This window comes from Dipteris shenzhenensis, chromosome 7, assembly GCF_047967505.1.
Source record: "Dipteris shenzhenensis isolate YYH24624 ecotype China chromosome 7, Dip_SZ_1.0, whole genome shotgun sequence".
Classification (NCBI taxonomy): domain Eukaryota; kingdom Viridiplantae; phylum Streptophyta; class Polypodiopsida; order Gleicheniales; family Dipteridaceae; genus Dipteris; species Dipteris shenzhenensis.
The window spans coordinates 14,963,768-14,985,152 of NC_141602.1; the positions used below are offsets into that span (position 1 = coordinate 14,963,768).

Below are 21,385 nucleotides of genomic sequence, written 5' to 3' on the forward strand. Positions count from 1 at the left end.
ATTGGAGGAGGACGCTTCCTTCCCAGACAACTAGGACCAGGATATCCATACAATACCACCACCAACAGTAGACCGAACTCCCCTCCCCCAATGGTGCTTGGGAGGATTCAAGATAAAGAAGATGAAGAAGAGCCTACAGAACCATAACGGCAACGGCCATTCCTGAAGTGGGTAAAGCAGCTTTTGGATGGCAGAGAGCCTCCAGCCATTGAGGAGGAACCATCTAAAGACCGCCACTCCAAGAGATTAGAGGAGCAAAGAAGGGCATAGGAACACTTGGTCAACTATGCTTTGATGACAGAGGTGATCTGTGCTAATGAACCCAATGTCTTGAGGAGGCACAGGGTGATGATAGGTGGATGGAGGCTATGCAGTCAGAGTATGGCTCCATAATGAAGAACAACACTTGGGACCTTGTGGATCGACCACCAAAACACAAGGCAATCAACACCAAGTGGGTGTACAAGACCAAGTACAAGTTTGACGGCACGTTGGATAAGTACAAGGCTCAGCTCATGGCAAAAGGATTCACACAAGTATATGGTTTTGATTATCAGGATACTTTTGCTCTAACAGCTTGACTAACCACAATTCATAGTATTTTGGCTTTAGTGGCCCAAGGAAATTGGCCCGTGTTTCAGATGGATGTAAAATCTACCTTTTTGAATGGATATATTAAGGAGGATGTATACGTGGAACAACCACCGGTTTTCAGATCCCCGGTTCAGAAGGTAAAGTTTGTAAACTCAAGAAGGCACTTTACGGGCTGAAACAGGCCCCACGAGCATGGTACTAGTGGATTGATGCCTACTTTTTGCAAAATGGGTTCAAGAGGATCCCATCTAATGCAAATTTGTATATCTTTAGAGAAGGCAGGTGTATGATCGTGGTCCTTTATGTGGACGACGTTGGCATAACAGGGAACCATGAAGAGAAGATCTCCTAGACAAAGCACTTGCTAGGAAGAGAGTTTGAAATGACAAACCTCAAACTGATGCATTTCTGTTTGGAGATTGAAGTTTGGCAAGAGCCAAAATAGATCTTCATCTCACAGCTGAAGTATGCTGTAGAGGTACTAAAGGCATTTGGCATGGCTGAGTGCAAGATAGTTGGCACCCCTATGGAGGTTGATGTGAAGCTCTCAAACGAGGATTCATCACCACTGGTGGACGAATCGAAGTATAGAAGGCTTATGGGTAGTTTGATTTACTTGTGCAACACACGGCCGGATATCAGTTTTGTGATTGGTGTACTAAGCAGGTTTTCCAATAAGCCCTAGGAGAACCATTCGAGGGCAGGGATGCATGTACTGAAATACATCAAAGGCACACTTGATTATGGCATCATCGATACAAAGGGAAACATCTTGATCGAATTCTGTGACTCAGATTGGGCAGGAGACGTGGATAGCAGGAGGTCAGTGACAGGTTATTGTTTCTCACTTGGATCTAGAGCTGTGTCATGGGTCAGCAAGAAGCAACCCATAGTTGCTCTTTCTTCTACCGAGGCTGAGTACAAATCAGCATGCTTTGCTTCTTGCGAGGCAGTATGGTTGAGGACAATTTTAGGGGACATGGGTGCAGTGCCGAACAAGCCCACGTAGTTATCATGTGACAATTAGAGTTGCATGGCCATTGTAAAGAACCCTGTGTTCCACGCTCACACAAAATACATTAAGGTTCAATATCACTTTGTATGCAAGCTCATCATGGATGGAGAGGACGTCGACTTGGTGTATTGTCCGACTACAAAGAATGCTATGGACATCTTCATGAAGGCTCTTGGAAAAGACTTGCTGGAGAGGCATCTTCATCAACTTGGCATTGGCCCAAAAAAGTAAGTTCACTTGCAGGTGGACATTGAGAAGGCGTGTTAGATATCAATGCTCCACTCTCATGTAGCTATGCGGGAACCACCTAACTCTACTTGTAAGCCCCCCATATGAGTAGCTCAGTTATCCGGTAGGTCCTTGTAAAAGTTTCACTTCTTAATGAAACTAACGCAAAAAGTTCATCCATGGTGGTTTCTGAATATGCCCAACAATCTCTCATAGTTGAGGAAGTATAACACTAATCTTCATCCTAGATTTATAGTGGCTTTGAACCACATGGTCTCTGCTGATTTATACCAATCCTCAAGCACAAGTTCAAGGAAATGGCAAGAGCACCACAATGCCCAGATGGTTGGATATTATCAATCTATAATTTCTAAAGCTTCCTACAAGTCTTCACATTGTCGGTGATTATCTGAACATTATGCTCCTCGACATCCAAAATTACAACCTCTAATTATTCAGCAATGTATTTCCTTGTGTTGGCATTACCACTTGTGTCAATGGATTGACGAAAAGCCTTTCCTTTAAATTTCACGACCATGATATTGATCAGAGGCCTCTTGCAAGTGACATTTTTCCATCCATCACTAACAATGGTGCATCCTATTCTCTCAATACCATCGTATACTACTGACTCCAACATTGTAACGTAATCGTGAGCCTTTGTTGGGTTTCTTCCTCATTTTTCTAGAGCCATTCTTGCAATGAAGATTGTAAGAGAAACATACAAAAATTTATCTAATTAATACATGCATTCACATAAATTTTCATGTTCTGGATAATACCATATCATTTAGGTTCTAGGACACATAACAATATTTGGAATCGTTTACAGTTCTACATTCAAAATCAATGTGGCTATTTGGGACACTAACTTAGAATACTCCATGCAAGTTTGCTAGACCTCGAGAGAGAGAAATCATCCAATTGTCTTGGGCCGGCCTCCTGACGTAATTGGACAATTGTGAATGTGGTAATCTACCTGTTCAAATAGGCGTGGGATGGCAAATTGCCTTTTCCCACATTCTTCTCCCTCTGGAGTATGCATCTATTTGCACCATGATCATTCACAACATCATACTCTATTGACAGATGTCGGTATTTTACACACACGAGTGCAGTAGCTAGCATTACTTACACAAGTACTTATAAAAAATTTTAGTACTACTTTCTAAGCTAGGAGACTTTGTGAACCTAATATCCTCAATTATCAATATTATTTTTTTCTATGTATATATGTACTATGGAGTTTGAGTTCTAATAAGGGCTACAAATTGCAATGTATGCAACCTAATTATATCTAGTTTGTTTCACCTAATAATGTATAAAACATAAGGATAGTAAACCTATGTATACCACTATCTCTCCACACCTACATGCCATAATTTTGTGAGTTGCTAACGAGCTGGCAATTGTAAGCTCCACAACTGGCTAGACTTCAAGCAAGATGCAAATGGCTGACATAAGCGAGCCCACAATCGACTCAAAGTCAAATATTTTCTCGTCAATCTTAAATCCTAGTTTGTAGAGTTTTACTAATATATGGTATAAATTTTAACCACATACAAGACGTTCCAGGTCGGCCTAAGAGAACCTCCAACCGGCAAGTGGTATAATATTATTAATCAACGAACGAGTTGTTCCAGGCCGGCTTAAGCGAACCTCCAATTGGCTCATTGACTTTTTTTTGAAATATAGTTAAAAACTATAGCTACATGCTTATAAATAAATACATATGTTAAAAATTATGAAAAACATACACACAAACATAAGCTTTTCCAAAAATAAATCATTTCATGCATCTTGTAATGGCTGCTATTCCATTTTTGCAAAGCTTGTTTTAACCTATGATATTTCATGCAACTAGATTGAAATCTTAAGTTATGTAACTAAACCAAAATCCCAAGCTTGCATGCAACTAACAAACTCTTTACCTAGTCCTAAGTGACATGTCTTTCCAAAGATTCTAGAGTCTAGACAAGTTACAATTTAAATACTTCATGCAAAAAATTAAAATCATCTATTTTTCCAAAGCCATGTACAATGTCACATGCAACTAACTTACTCTTTATCTAATAGTATGTAAATGTTAATTATCCAATTAGTATCTAAGTGCGAGTGGATTCTAAATGGGAAGCGAGCCCACCACCAGCATCAGATACTGTTTTGAATTTACAAGGACTAACAAAACTTAAAATTTTATTTGTAGCTTTGTTTATCCTCTTTATTATACTTCTTTCTTTCCCAAGACTCCACAGAATTCTAAGAATCTGGATTATGTGAATAGTAACCCGACGCTGGTTTATATATCATTAACAACATGGAGTAGTCTAGCTAAACACCACTCGATGTATTAGAGTATACCGATCGGTATAGTGGAACACTGCTCGGTGTACATAACACTAAGTGGTCTAATATCTTACCTTGCAATGTTGTGTTAATATACCGAGTGATGTATGGATTTACCGCTTGGTAACCGGCTAGAGCTGGTCCCAATTAAAATTCGCTACTGGGTCGTTTAAAAATGCCTCAAGGTTAATTTAAAAATGTTCAAAACGTTTTAAAACTCACGTTTTAATACTACCGCAAATCTGAGCCTTCATCTGCCCATCCATGGGCAAACAACATTGGCCACCCATGGTTGTGCACTGATTAGAATAGCCATTCTTTTGCTTTTCTACCAAACGAACGCTCTCTAGTGCCTCTTCCCATCTCTATTTCTTCCTATTCACCACCCATCGTTTATTGCATCTTTATACCTATCGTTTTAGGTGGGCAATGTATTGATTATGAAATCTTTGGATGTGACGCCCTTCCCATGACTTGCTTGTGCCTCGAGACAAGAAAAGCAATTGCAGAAACTTGAAAAGTATAGAAAAGTATCTTGCAAGAAAATTAAGCGTACGGTAGCGGGTGGATAGTGGAAAAATCTTTGTCATCTTTATCGAGAGAAGGAAATGACGACGTTAGAAGCTATAGATCTCATTAAGATTATAATAGGGGTTTGACATTTGATTCAATTGGCAAGGATGATGATGATAGAATTTTAGGGTACTTCTTGTCGTTTTCATTCTCCGTACAAAGAATTTTGGATACTAAATGAATGCTACAAAGAATTTTGGATGCTATATAAACCCTGATAGAGTGTAAGTCTAATCTCTTATTGCTACTGTGTTAGGGCTGCTTATGCAGAAGCCAAGAGAGTTTGTGCTTGTTCTTCAAACTGGAACATGACATCGGACGTGTAAGAGGTGTCAGCTGCCCGGCAACTCCCCAGTTGTTTGTAGCTGCTGACACGCCGTGAAGAAACCTGTGGAGGGCGTTATGCCTCCGCTCCCAGCGTCGCTTGCAGTTCCTGGATCTGTGCTGAAACTTGGAAGAACCTTCCCTCCCCAGTACACTGCTGCTGCCGTGTAGTATTGAGTCACGAACTCTGACACAGTCGTTTCAGGACTGTAGGTGTAGAATTGGAAATTGACGTAGTCGATCACGCTGGAATATTGCTCCCAGAGTGCAGTGTAGTAAGGTTCGACCTCATCAAATGGAGCAATGGATGCTACGGAGATCACCTTGTTTTGCTTCAGCTGGGTGATAAGTTGGCCGATGCAGGACGCGAAGACACTAGGCGTCGTGCTGGACGCGAACTGCTCGTAGTCTATATCAATTCCATCTAGACCATATTCGTTGGCCAGGTACGTAAGAGAAGAGACAGCATTGCTCACCCAACTTGACTCAGAACTTGGATTAAACTCTACCGCCTGATTATCTCCTATGACAGCTCCACCGAGGCTAACTATGATCTTCACATTTGGGTTGCTAGCCTTGATCGCTTGGGCTGCACTGCCTGATAGAGTGTCATCCCAAAAGGTATTGAATACGCCGTCGGTGGGCGTATACGAACTGTCCCCCGAAGCACTGGCATAATCGATCGCGAAAGAAAGAATGAAGTGAAATTCCACTTCTCCATTGATGGGCAGATCCGTGAACTGTACCCCATCCCACTGCGAGCCGATATATGATCTGAAAACTTTCCCGTTATTGCTTGACAGTGTACTGGATGGTGATGGAGCTTCTGTGGGCGGCCTCCCTGACAACAAAGATGGTGATGGAGCTTCTGCGGGCGCCTTACCTAACAACGAAGATGGTGATGGAGCCTCTGAGGGGGCCCACCCTAACAACAAAGAATGCGTCACCCAATTAGTTAGATATTTGTGAATGAAATGAAATGTTTACAGGCGCAAAAAGCTGTGCAGAATCAAAGGGTCGCGCTTTTCGCGATCAAATGAGATATAACCAATGCATTACACTTCCACACGCTAAGCAAAAGTACTTCGAATGGCTAAGCATTGGAGCAATCAGGCTTCGCATAATTTTCCCACCAAAGTAGAACGTTATACGCGACGTTGCGGTTCCCAACCGGGTAAGATAGATCCAAATGCAACAAATTTTGCAAGTGCTGAGGAATATACACAATCGCTGTGCTAAATTCTTAACCGAAACAGCGTCTTGTTAGATCGGAAGTTGGGAGTAAGGATAAGAGGCTGGTGAGTACTTAGGGACAAATTAAAAAGAGCAATACGTACCCTCCATAAGAAGACGAGAACCGTGAATCGCCACTGGGAGGAGAGCCAAGAGCGCAATTATCAATCCATGTTGGGCTAAAAGATTGCGCTTACGGAATGCCATAGAATTTTAATCAAAGGGAGGAGGTCGAGGGAGACGATAAGGCTTATTAGAGATGCGATGGACGTATGGTGAGAAAGAGCTGGCCGTAGAGGTGATGCTTAAAGGCTCAAGCTAGCTGCAATGCAAGTGGAAGTGACAGAGAATCAGTTTGTACCTCTCGTCGTCTACTGACTGGTCTCACATTGGGGACATCTACAGAATGTCGCCAGAAAGCCTCCTTTTGACCTGACTCTTTCTTTTCACTAGATTCCGGCGAGGACTTTCTTACAAGCTACAAGATTCAATCTTCGTCTTCACCTTATACTTTATCTCGCATGGACAATAATTTTAGCGTTTCCCAATGCGATGCCTAGGAAATGATCTATCATTTATGATACCAGATCCTGCGGTGGCCTCGCCGTGCATGGACTTAGTCTCTCGAGCTCTACCACACTAGAGACTGAGACTATGGTGGCCGCCCTCCGCCCTCGCTACGGACAAAATTTGTAACCCAACACGCCAAACGGATACACGATGGGACCGTCCTTTCGCCGGAGTGTCCCAACGGCCACAAACGCCAATCCAGTACAAACATGCAATACTCGACAGCCCCCCGTGATGTCTCTCCAATGATGGTCACGTGGCGGCCTGGGCGCCTCCCTCGTTGCATTGCATGAACTAACTCATACTTTACAACATGACGAAAATGCCTTGCATTCTTTGAGTGTATTCTTTGGGTTCCCCTAGGCCCTACTATGCCTTGGTGGTCACTATGTATAAACCCTGTATATCGCTTGAGTTCAAGGTCCATTTTTAGCACTACCCCATTAGGGGCAGAGCTATAGCAATGATTTGCTTTGCCCTTTGAATAAAAATGATTGTCGGAGCGCGTCTAGCAGTGTGTCAAATGTTATACAAAAAAGTGTAGCAGTGCCTATAGATGCACTGTTTTGCCGCGTCTATGAATGCGCTTCAACAAACTTTTTTCTTGATCGTCTTCTCCTTCTCCTTCACCTTCCCCTTCCCTTTTCCCTTCCCATCTCCCTTCTCCTTAATCGATTCCCCCTTCTCGTTCTATTCTCCCTCCTCCTTCCATTCTCCCATCCTCCCTTCTCTTTCCTTTCACCTTTCTCTTGCATTCGTGAGGAAATAAGGGATTGCATGAATGATGGACATAAATGATTGCATGAGGGAATTGGACTGTAGCATGAGGGTGGGATAAAGAAAGAGGGCATGCATGATGAAAATCACCGGATTGCATGCATGATGGAAATCACCCGATTGCATGCATGATGGAAATCTTCTGCTCTTATTTTTTACAGTTCATCATGTGGCCAAGAAGCTCTTCAGAAGTCTCACCTGATCTTCGAGATGCCGTATTATAGCAATTATATAACATTTTGGGGCACCCTCCCACTCCTCAGGAATATACACATACATGACAAGTACTCAAAACACCCCCTAAGAGTTGGCAGTATAGACTCCAAACCACCCCATACCCACACCAGCTGATATTACTATGGAGTTGAGATAGCCCAACAGGCAATAGAGCTGCCAGCCTTCTCCTCGATCATCAAGAGTCCCTTCTTCACTATGTTTTGGAGTCCCTTCTCCCAAATCATTAGCACTCCCTTCTCCCCTGTAGCAGTCTAGAGTCCCTTCTCCCCTGTTATTAGGAGGCCCTTCTACCTCTTAAAGCTACCAGCATACTCCCGTGCGGTCAGAAGTCCCTTCTCCAGAGAGGAGTGCCAAGCGTACTAGCTCGTCACGATAGGGCAACAAATGTAGTAGTAGGGAGAGCTCTGGGGGATGCATGGCGTAGTGCTTTGGGGATAATGGTGGGGGTGGGTAGGATTCATATGATGCAGACATGCCAGAGGGTGATGGTATGATCTTCTATGACATCAGTGTGATAGGAGGCATCTTGATGGATGCACAGGAGAAGGACATCATGGCCTTCATGCGCTCTGTAGTTTCTAACAACTACAGAGATTGATTTATTCCATTCAAAGTGCAACAAAAAGGGTTGGCAGATGATGCCGTCAATGTTGTATGCTCTAGGTATCCCAATCCCCCCAATGTTCAGTTCAGAGAGAAATGGCCAAAGTCAAAGATTGCCATTATACTTGCCAATAAAAGATCTTGGATTAAGAGGAAGAAACTAGCCGAGATTGCCAGGAGAGAGGGAGGTCAACCACCAAGGGGCTAGCCCCACACCACTCATAAGCATAAGTGAAAGAAAGCAATGAAGGTAGCGAAGGTGGACCCCAGTTACAGCACGTAGAGGCACGAAGGATCCAAATGGAGCGATATAAAAACGTGCATTTTGGAGCAGGGGGTATTGCATCATATATGCATGGAAGGCCCAATTTGTAAGTATAGATCTCAAATTATATTGTGTTTATGTGGTTTATTAGGAGGTTGTTTATTTGTGCTAACCCCTCCACAAATTGTGTCATCTAGCTTACAACTTGATATCATGGGTAGATACCCTACTCCTATCGAGACACCCTACCATCGTGGACATCGCATACAACATAAATGGAGGCACTTCTATGCTCGGGGGGGTCACTCATCATATGTAACCCTATCACGTGAGTTCAACATAAGGATATTTTTTATTTCTAAAATTTAATAAATATACATAAGGGACTATTTAAAATAGTTTTGGAAAAAATTTACAGATTTGTATAGAAAGGGGGTACATTTTATTAATGAAAAATTTTACAGATAAGGGATTTTAAATATAGGCCTTGAACGCACCTGATATAGAGGGTTTACACATAGTGACCCCCCTGAGCTTCTATGATGAGGGGTTGATTATTGAGGAGCAGTATATCCGAGCTACTCGAGCACCCCCCCACGTATTTAAAAGTACTTAAATAATATCAATATTGTAAATAAAGATTTGATTTTTCATACATTGATACATGTTATCCCTCGTTTATAGGCCCTTGGGGATATTTAGGAGAAATAAGGTAAGGACATTGAGGAGAAAGAATGTGATGAAGAAGGGAGAAAGGGCACGGATGACTTTGATTAGTTGTAGAAGTAGTGCAAGAATTAGTGCTAGCTACCTTTTTTTGTACTTGAAGCCATTGGCTTGGCTTCGTGCCTCTTTTGTATATACACTCCTCTTATTTTTTGTACTTGAAGTCAAAGGTGGCTTGGCTTCGTGCTATATGTATATACGAGAACTTTTTGGGCTTTGAATTACTATATGCACTCCTTTTATTTTTTTGGCATTCAATTTCCTTATGCAATGTTCTATCAATGAATGCCTTGTGAACTAAATGTTTTGGAGTTGTAATGTTTTATTCGGAATTGTAATCGTCGACTATAGACGTGCATGGAATCATTCTAATTAAAATGTGGTTAGCTGTAAGAATGGAATTGCACACTGTAGAAATGGGATTCTTGCAACCACAAAGCATACACAACATTATGTTCAACCACAAAAAATTTTGCTTTTTTTAAAATAAATTTTGTAGAGCGTCTATAGGCGCGTCTATTAGTGCCACTTTCTATTTTTTTTAAATTTCTATAGAGCATCTAATAGTGCATCTATAGGTGCATCTATCTGTTACATAGACGCAACTATATATGCAGGGTTGTAGACTTGCTAATAAATGTGCTCATAACTTTTTTAAAAAATTAAGGAAACACGTATGTTTGCGTGTCTATGGATGCATTGGGTTTTTTGGATATCCAAAAAAAGACGGAAAAGAAGTGGCCCAAAATGAGTGAAATATCACTTTCATCCAATGAAACTTTTAGTGCCAAAATTTCCTGTTGATGAAAAAGCATTTCGTCAAAAAAATATGCCATATGTAAAATTTGTCATTGTCTGTGAAAATGTGAGAACAAATGAAATTAAATATTCCCTAATGTTGAACTCGCGTGATAGTTACATAAATTATTGAGTGAACCCCCCGAGCTTGGATGACTCTCACAGTGCTCTAGGACTCCATAGAGCCAACGAGTGGCTAGCTAAGCATTTCTCCAAGGTGACTCAATGCTTGACAATGAAGGCAGCCAAGCCCAATGGACTAGAAATTCCTATCTACATGATGTATTATCCTATGCTTCATGAGTAGCCTCAACTTAATCAATGGCTGCACCAAGCTTGTAATACACCACCCAATGAACTACAATGAAGAAGAACAAAAGGATGTAGAGGATGGTGTAACCCATGACATATAGATGCCAAATGTGATGGTAGGATTGTAGCTTATGTCTACTACTGAAAGGTGTTTTTTGACAACATATGGCTCTGAGATTTACTTGTACTTGGATTTACATGTACTTGGATCCCTTAGTTATATCATAAACTACTTCTACAAATGTGATGAACTCTATTTTTAATGTGCTCTAGCTTTAATAACATGTCTGCACATCCACTTTCTCAATTTGAAATTTCTTTTGCTTACTTTTTGCTTAAATATTTTGTTTCAAGAGTCACTTTTTTTTCCATTTTTTCCAAAACTACCTCAAAAGACAATTTTGGATAGTGCACCAGTCCAAACAAATTTGGACCTGTTCACCAGTCCAAAATTAATGAAATAGATCTTTCTATGCTTTGTAGCATTTATTTCAAGTTGGTTAGCACCTGTCCATTTGTCCACATTAGCACATGCAGTTAGCATGCTAGTTAGCATATGCTCCATGCATAGTCACCATACATATGATAGTTAGCACGTGTTGTATGTTAGCATATGTTGTATGCTAGCTAGCATATGTTGTATGTTAGCATATGCTAGTTAGCCTAAGCTAGTTCGCATATGTTCAACATCATATGTTGTATGCTAGGTAGCATATGTTTTATGCTAGGTATCATGTTGTATGCTAGTTAGCATTTGTTGTATGTTGGTTAGCATATGTTGCATGTTGGTTAGCATATCCTCAACATATCTTGTATGCTAGTTAGCACATCGTGGATGCTAGGTAGTATTTCCTCTGCATTAGCATATGTTGTATGATAGATAGTGGAAGTTTTTTGCTAGGTTTCCTTTCTTTTATGTGAGCATATATGTTTTGAACTAGATAGGGTATGCTCCATGGTAGGCATTGGTAGCATATCTTTTGTGCTACATAGCATACGCTCTATGCTACTTACCACCCATGATATGCTATTTAGCATGCATTCTGTGTTGGTTCTCACACACTACTAACAAATAGTTTGGGATCTCTTTCTTACTTTGGGTATTGGTCATTGGATTGACATTTTTTGCAGATCCACCAATGGGTAACTCATGAAGAAAACGTATGACCAGAATGTGTTTTCACCAAGGCAGATGAAGAGCATGCCTATAGTACGTGGTCAAATGCACATGCAAGTAGGAAACAAATTAAAGACATAGGCTCTATTGGAAATTTGGCTGTCATAAAGAATGCTTGATAGTTTGTGGGTTGGGCCATACCTTGAACAAACAAGCCCATTTTGTATGATTGTTTGGAGGATTTTTGGGCCACGTTTCTAGTGTTTAACAAGGATAATACTTTCATAATTGATGACTCATCGTACAAGTGTTTAAAAAATCTACCCTAATGTTTTATCATAATTCCAAAGCTTGAAGACCTAGCAGACTCACAACTCACTAGATAATTGACTAACATGATTGCAAATTGGTTGTGGAAATGGCTACTAGGCAAAATGCCATCAGCTTGAGTTTACACTAGAAAAAAAAAAAGATACAAAGTTGGATGATGAGAGCTTGAGTTTGCTTCATGCTGTAAAGAAGATGCAAACTTTGTAAATGTACAACAGTTGATAAAATATACTATTCTTAGATGGTGTAATTATATGCTCATTATATGTTATTCTCAATTGGTGTAATTATACAAGTTTATAAATGTACAAATTTTCACTCCAGTTAACGTCTAGAGTATATGTTATTCTCACTCTTTATTCAATATATGCTATGATCTACATGTGTTGGGATCAAGGAATTTTTAAATACGTTTTTTATGTGAAAAAAACGTTTTAAATCAATAAAAAATGATCTAAAGGATTTAAATCATTGAAAACACCTACTTTTATTCACAAAATGTGGCGATTGGCTAACCACTATTAAACCTATTAATCTATGATTTTTTTGCATGGTATACCATTTATAAATCATATATATCACATGGCAATATGAAAACCATGTTTTTGTAAATCATTGACCAATCCACTAATCATTGCCAAAAAAAATCCTTGAACGAGCATTTTTTAAAGATGTTTTTATTTTTAAAAGTTGATTTTATTGATTTAAATTACCGTTTTAAATCCAAGGATTAAAATCCTTTGAAAATACTTGGAGCCTACGATTATTGTGTTTGTTGCATCACACAACTTGAAATTGAGGAAATCTTTGGAAAATTACAAAAGGTAACACTCAGAATCTATGAACTACATATATTAATGGAAATAATCTATTCTAGTCTGCTATGTAGCATATATTCTCTGACTATTAGTATATGTACTATGTTAGGCAACATATGTTCTATGCTTCTTAGCATTTGTTCTGAGTTAGGTAGTATATGTTCTATGCTAGTTAGCATTTATTCTCTACTTTGTAGAATCTATTTTCTACTTATTAGCATATGTTCTGTGTTAGGCAACATATGTTATATGCATGTTAGCACATGTTCTGTTTAAGTTAACCTCCACAGATATTATACTCCTATTAGCATATGTTCTCTGCCAGTTAGCATATGCTCTGATCTAGCTAACTTCTAGAGAATATGTTATTCTATGCCTATTAACATATATTATCTTCCAGTTAGCATATGCTCCATGCTAGTTAGCATATTCTCTGTGCTAGTCAGCTACCAAAGTATATATTATTCTATGCTTGTTAGCATATGTTCTATGCTAGCACTGTACAGTAATGAAAATCCTTAATGTGAGTGTTGTATATGTTAGCATATTTTCTATGCCAGGTGGCATACTTTCTATGTCTATAAACTATAAGAGACGTCTTGCTTGGTTATATGTACTCAATTTGGACTAAATTTGGCATGTTGATATGGCCCTTGCCCATAAAGGGGACCCCTCAAGGGTCACATCGACATGCCAATGGATATTGTGGATATGGCCCTTGAGGTGTACATGGGAACAATTTCTCTATTTTGAAGGATAGCAAGTTTCAACCCCCTCTAAAAGGTTGGCCATATAGTAAGTGGCTACATCAGTAGCACACTTTAAGATAGCTCCGTCTGGCTTCAATTATTCATGTGTCAATGTTCTCTTCACCACATCTCTTGCTCCATCATGTTCTCCCTTGTTGTGTCCTAATGCTTAGAAAAAATGGCTAATTTCTAACCCAATCAAACTAGCATATCTTGCCACAAAGTAAAATGGCATGCAAGCCTTGAACTGTGAAGTAGCACCATTCGACCACACCTAATTTTGTTTAATTACCACAGCTTGTTCCTTCAACCAATGAAAGTATAACATGAAAAAATGTTGCACAAACAATGTATCATGAATTCTATCATTTGAAATGAAAAAATAAATAGTTTTGATCAGTTCACTGATCTTCCTATAGTACATTATGTGTACAAATATGGTAACCTATGTAGAATGCCAATGCATAGACTGTTCATTCTGCTCTTTAAAAGCATAGTTTTCAAGTCAATGTTAGCTTGGGTATAGCCAATCGTGGAACTATTTTTGGGGCCATTTTGGGGCCATGACGTGATGCCTTTGTGGGTGAATATTTAATGTTGCATGGACCCGCACTCTTGCCAAAAATTTTCCCAATGTCATGAAGGAGAACTGGTGTAATAATGAGACACAATCTATTTGTTCAAAACACCACAAAGCTCGACACATGGGATCTCTACACTTCTTCGTGCAGCGTAGTCTATGGCCTACGTCATCTAATAACTTATCATTGTGTAGCCTTTGCTGTAGATTTGCCACCTGTCACTGCACACACACCCATGCAGATCATTAAAATTGAAGGTTGGCTGGGAGAGACCACCACACTGGTTCTTGCCGTAATAATTAGACGTAATCTATCATTCTAAACACCGCCATAGTGTAGTCTCTGATCTGGCCACTAGTCATCATGCAACCATTTGCCACTTCTTTGCCTGCAGCCCATGCAAATCATAGGTTAGCTTAGAGAGACCACCAAATTGGTTTTTGGCATAATAATGAGATGCAATCTATCATTCTGAGCATTGCCTCAGCACAGTCTCTGGCTTGACCACCTATCAACGCCCAAAATTCAAGGTTGTCTTGAAGAGACCACCGCACTGGTTCTTGGAGTTATAGCTCCATTACCTATTTTTATGTATTAGAGGAGGAGATTTATGAAAGCCACTATGATGGTTCTTGGGGTTATATATTTGTGTACCAAGGAAAATGTATTCCATTGTGCAACCAAAAAAAATGCAATTGACGATATGACCCTTGAGGGGTCCCCTCTAGGGGCAAGGGCCATATCAACATGCCATTTCTATCTAGTGGCATCCTGCATATTGTATAATGCACGTAGATAGGCAAGGGCCATATCGTCAATTGCATTTTTTTAAATTTTAATTGTATTTTTCTAGATGTATATCCATGCAACCACATCGGCGGGGTCATTGGAGTTAGTTTCACACTATTTTGGTCACAAACCAAGGAAATTATAATCCTTCTTAGTATTTTAGTGCTTGTTGTAGTAACTATAAATGATGGCAAAAGTAAAATTTATCGAGTGAAAATTGAGCAAAAGAATTACAATGTACATTTTGTTAGATATCAATGCTCCACTCTCATGTAACTACGCGGGAACCAGCTAACTCTACTTGTAAGCCCCCCATATGAGGAGAAGGCATTTGAGTAGCTCAGTTATCCAGTAGGTCCTGGTTTGGACACCAGATCGGGGCCATGGGTGGCCTGATGGCTGGACAACTTTAGATAGAGTTGGCACACCGCCAACTAGGCTACACGCAAGTGCAGGAAGGCATCCCTTGGCTGACCACACTGAGGGTAGACGGAGTATTTCCTGGGGCAGCACACTCTTAGGTTGTGGGGCTTGTTTGGAGCCTCAGATGATCCCAGATTGTTCTGGGCTGAACAAATTCTGAAGGTCAGTTGCTCTGTTTTGCTCACCAGTTCTATCGTATGGTCAGTGGCCTATTTCGGGACCAACCCCCAGTCGACCGTTTTGGGCGGACTGGGTCGGTCACCCAATTGATCCTAATTGACTACAATTGGTGGATATAAAAGAGCAAGCCCATGAAGCCCATTTCATCACTGGCTATAGCAACCCTAATTCCTTAACATCCAACCTCTGTCCTTTACTGTTTCCAACATGCCATCGAAGCTTTTTTCACAGGAGCGCACGGTTGGGAGGCAGCGCCATCTATTGTATCAGTTCTAGAGTAATCAAATTTTTTATTCTCCATACTATCTTGTTTTCTCTCGCGTATGAGATCCTATTATCTGTTGAGTAGAGACGTATTATTATTTTCTTACATAGTATCAGAGCCTGGACTCTAGCAAGAAGATTTGGTAGTGTGTTTCTATTTGCGAGCAGATTGTGAGAGATGGCCCAGCTCGCAAGACTGCGAATCCCACTGTTTGGCAAAAGCGGAAAGTTGGACGGCTCTAACTATCCACTCTGGAAGTTCAAGATGAAGACCATCCTAAGTGCATAGAGCTTTGGGACACTGCTACTGGGGTGGACGTGAGGGCGGTTGCGAGCCTAGATCCAGCCCATGCAGGACAACAGATAGTACGAACTACGGACGAGATTCTCGCATGGACAAGAAGAAATGCAAATGTGTTGTGTTCTATTTTCTGCAGTGTTAGTGATTCCGTCATGGCATTAATTCAACATGTCACCACAGTGGAGGAGGCATGGACGGTCTTGAAAAATCAGTGTGAGACCATGAATCAGACACGGATTTAGAATTTGGAGACTCAACTCACGAACGAGAAGTTGTATGAGTCTGAAGCAACAGAGAAGTTCATCACCAGGGTGAAGAATCTGTGCGATCAGATGACTGTGATTGGCATCACCATCACGAGCGAGAATCTCGCACGAAGGTGCATACGGATTCTCCCACCAAGGTATGATGGTCTTGTTATGGCACTGAATACGCAAAACATAAATCCGCCCCTTAACTTTGAGGATATCAGCGTGATGCTTCTGGAGGAGAAGATGCATCAAAAGATGAGGACTGGAGAAGATTCGGCTTTTTGGACCGGATCAAAGAAAGGTAAGGGTAAGGACTCTAGTAATCCATCTTCTTCTAATGATAAAAAGAGAAAGAAGAAGATCAAGTGCTTCTATTGCAACAAGGCAGGGCGGCACAAGCAGAATGAGTGCCAAAAGAAGATTGCAGATGAGAAGAACGGAGTAAAGAAAGATTTCAGCAGCAATGCGTAGGCAGTACCAGTAGAGCTATTCGTTGCAATTGAGGAGATTTGCACGAAGGCAATTCATGTACCTGCAGATGAACCGTGGATCATTGACAGTGGTACATCGCACCACATGACTAGTCGGAAGGACTGGTATACCTCTCTACAGCCGGTAGGGAATGACATCCTAGTAGCAGTCGGCAATGATGCAAAATGTCCAGCAAAAGGAAAAAGTATGATTGCTCTCAAGTCAAATGGAGTTGTAAAATAGTTGTCCGATGCTCTTTATGTGCCAGATATCAAGAGAAACTTGTTGTCCATTTCTAAGATCACGGATCGAGACCTCAAAGTTCAATTCGATAAGAATGGTGCACAGATCCTGGATCTTCAAGGAAAGGTCATTGATAAAGGTACATGGCACAACAACATTTACGAACTCTCAGCTTTCAGTGCTCGAATGGATGTGAAGAACACTAAGCTGTGGCATGAGAGGTTTGGTCATCTAAACCTTAGTTCTTTGAAGGAGATGCATATTAATGATTGCAGACCTACAAGAAATTTCAGATTTGCCCAATGTATGTGAAGCTTGCATGATGGGCAAGCAGCATCGGCATCCCTTTCCTAAAGAGGCATGCAGGGCAAAGGCTCCTCTAGAGCTCGTTCACACGGACCTCTGTGAAAAGATGGAGACGGAAGCTTTGGGTGGTTCCTACTACTTCATGATGATGATCGACAACTACAGTAGAAGGATATGGATATACTTCCTGAAGACTAAAGACGAGGCTTTTAGTAAGTTCAAGGAATGGCATGTAATGGTCAAGAAAGAAACGGGGAGGAAGGTGAAGAAGTTGAGATCAGACAGAGGTGGAGAGTTCACATCAACTGAATTCGAAAGTTGCTGCAAAAGTCACGGAATCAAGAGGCAGAAAACCCCGCCACATACATCATAGCAAAATGGAGTAGCAGAATGCAAGATGCACATCATCTGCGAAATGGGCTGGAGTACGATGAAAGGGAAAGATTTGCCAAAGACTTTCTGGGCTGAAGCATGTAATACTGTAGTTTACACCCTGAATCGTAGCTATAGGAAGGCTGTGAACGGGATGACTCCACTGCAAGCCTTTTCTGGTAAGAAACCTTCAGCTACATTTCTCAGAGTTTTTGGATGTGATTGTTTTTGCATGTCCTTGATTACTAGGACAAAATGGGAACCGAAAAGCCAAAAGTGTATTTTCTTGGGCTACACTGAAGAGGAAAAGGGTCACTGTCTCTATAACCCTGTTACTAAGAAGGTAAATGTAAGTCATGATGTGGTCTTCTTAGAACAGCTGCATCAATTGCAGGAGGATGCTTCCTTCCCAGACAACTAGGTCTAGGATATCCATCCAAAACTGCCACCAACAGCAAACCGAACTCCCCCAACTATGCTTGGGAGGATTCAAGACAAAGAAGATGAAGAAGAGCCTGCAGAACCACAATGGCAACGGCCATTCTTTGAAGTGAGAAATGACGAGGACATGGTGGACAAGGAGCCAGAAAATATGTAAAAGGACCTTAAAGATCAGAGAACCGAAAAGGAGGGTCTTTACAAATGGCTCTACAACATGTAGAATGCATTGAACATTGAAAAAGACCAGATGATGGAGGAGCTGAAAAGGGAGAATGCAGAAACTAGAAAGGTGATGTAGGAGCTGGGAGAGAGCTTCAAGGCCAAGAAGGATGGGGCAAAGAGCAGCCGGGCTAGAGAAGACAACGAGGTAGCTCCCCAGGCCAAGACAAATGCAGAGAGCAACCACATTGGAGCAAGTTCTAGCCACCATGGTGGAGCTAGTTCCACCCACCGCGGTGGAGCAATTTGCAGCAGCCAACATGGTGAGGGTTTTTTTTAGAAACACTGTTGGAAGTCCAAAGGGCAAGCTACAAGACCCGACAAGAAGATCAGGATAGATGTTTGCTTGAGCTTGGTGTGGCTTTCGACAATTATGAAAAGTAGTCTGTTGTCTTGCAAGATTTCCAAACTAGAGTGGAAGTCTTGGAAATAGCCCAAGACAGAGAAAACAAAGGCGATTTCCATTTCAAGTCCTTTCCACAACCCTGAAGGCATGAAGTGGGCAACTGTAAAGGCCGTCGTCTTGAATGACAATGTAGTGGCCATATGGGATCCAAGCTCAGTCTCCCCTAATCACAAACAATGGCCCATTTCACAATGTCATAAGCAAGCCATCAAAGAGAATGGAGCTACCATCTGGGAGATGATTTTCACAAAGAAATGTCACTTCAATATTCCCCTATACTTTGCAAAGATGCTATACGCAAACTGTGTGCTTGGCCATGAAGTGGACTTTGCCTAAAATGATCGAGTATGCAAGAAACCACATATGAAAAGCACCATACTCATGGTAGCCAAACCTCTAACATGCATCGCTAGTCCAATGTCAGGTGAAGATAATATTTAAATATCATGTCAACTATTTGCTTTTGGGTTTTTTGGGAGTATTCTAGCCCAACATCAACTGATAAGTTTGTATCTATACTTATTGGACATGTAGCCTTCGTGACAAGATGGATGACCTCTTTATAAATATCTAAGAGAAAGTTGGAGAGGGAGCACCTACTGAGCGAGACATCGTGTCTTCTACCATGACTTTATGAGATGCAACTATGGAGCATCGAAGGGAGCTGCAAGAACTTGAGCGGCTGAAAAGTGACAATGAATGATTGCATGCACTGCTATCTCAAACCAGCAGATAGTAGCTTGATATCGATAATGCATACGCAGAGATGTGCCTAATAGTACACCATTATTCTCAATAGGCATTGTGTGAAGATTTTTGAAAACCCCAACTCAACTTGTACATGTGTACATGAGTGATGTTCTGTATTAATGTGGTAAAGTCATGGGAGCACTCATTGACTCAGTGTGGGCGTCATGCATGTGTGGTTATATGTGGCAATCAAGCTTTAGGCTTTGCTAGAAGGTTATGTGAAAGGTTGTGCTTTGAGAGTAAGGTTGGAATATGTGCTTTAAGTGCCTTGGTGTATGAATTTGTGGGAATCCTTGGAAGTGGTAAAAAAGAAACATGAGGTGACGTGGTTGATTTTAAGAAAAACATGCATGCATGCTACGTAAATGAGGAAAGGATGCTTCTACACAACAAGACAAAGCACCTACAGATGCGCACACAGACGCATTTAGTGAACTTAAAAAAAACTTACGGGCGCATCTATTTGTACATCTATTTACACGTCTAGAGACCCATTCTAACGGTGCATCTATATAGTAGACAGACATGTGTATAGATGTGCATATAGACATGTAAATAGACGCTTTGCTGGAAAATTTTAAAAATCAATAGACGTACCATTAAACGCATGTATAGATGTATTTATAAACGATCTTATAGACGTGCAAATAAATGCTCCTCGAACAGATAGATGCATATATAGATGCATTTATAGATGCTCTAATAGACGCGCTACATAATAGTTTTTAAATTTACAGAATGCTGTGTATGTTGTGTATGCTATGTAGTTACAGGAATCCCATTTCCACATTGTGTAATTCAATTCTTACAGCCAACCACAATTTAATTAGCACTCTTACAAGCACATCTATAGCCAACAATTACAATTCCAAATAAAACATTACAACTCCAAAACGTTTAGTTCACAAGGCATTAATTGATAGAATGTTGTACAAGAAAATTGAAAGCTCAAAAAGTGTTTGTATGTACATATAGCACGAAGCCAAGCCACGTCCTATGGCTTCAAGTATCAAAAATAAGAGGACTGTATATACAAGAGGCACGAAGCCAAGCTGGTGGATTTAAGTACAAAAAAGAGTAGCTAGCACTACTTCTATGACTAATCTAAGTTCTCCACATCCTCGCTCCCTTCTATGCTCCCTTCTACGCTCCCATCTCCACCTCCTTCCTCGTCTTCTTCCTCGTCTTCTTGTGCAGGGGCCTGTAAACAAGGGACAACATATATCAATGTATGAAAAATCAAATCTTTACTTATAATATTGACATTATATAATTACTTTCAAATACCTCGAGGGACCCTCCAATATCCCAGATGTACTGCTCCTCAGTAATCAACCCATCATTATAAAAGTGCCTCCATGTATCTCCTCTGCAATGGTGGTGGTGGTAGGCTATCTCGACAGGAGTAGGGTACCTGCCCACGATATCAAGCTGCAAGATGACACAATTTGTGGAGGGGTTAGTACAAAGAAACAACCTCCTAATAAACTACATAAACAATATAATTTGAGATTGATACTTACAAATTGGGCCTCCCATGATTCAACACCCCCTGCTCTAAAATGCACGCTTCCATATTGCTCCATTTGGATCCTTCGTGCTTCCACGTGCTGCAGACTAGGGTCCACCTTCACTGCCTTCATTGCTTTCTTCCATTCATGCTTGTGAGTGGTAAGGGGTGGGCCCCTTGGTGGTTGACCTCCCTCGAGCCTGGCAAAAGCTCCGCTAGTGCTTGCCTCTTAAGCAAAGATCTTTTATTGCCAAGTATCGTAA

General features: G+C 40.9%; 1 pseudogene; it reads right to left on the reverse strand.

Annotated features, from left to right (window-relative positions):
* Positions 1-5,018: 5,018 nt before the first annotated feature.
* On the reverse strand, positions 5,019-6,520 carry LOC147899991 (chitinase 2 pseudogene; annotated as a pseudogene).
* Positions 6,521-21,385: the final 14,865 nt, after the last annotated feature.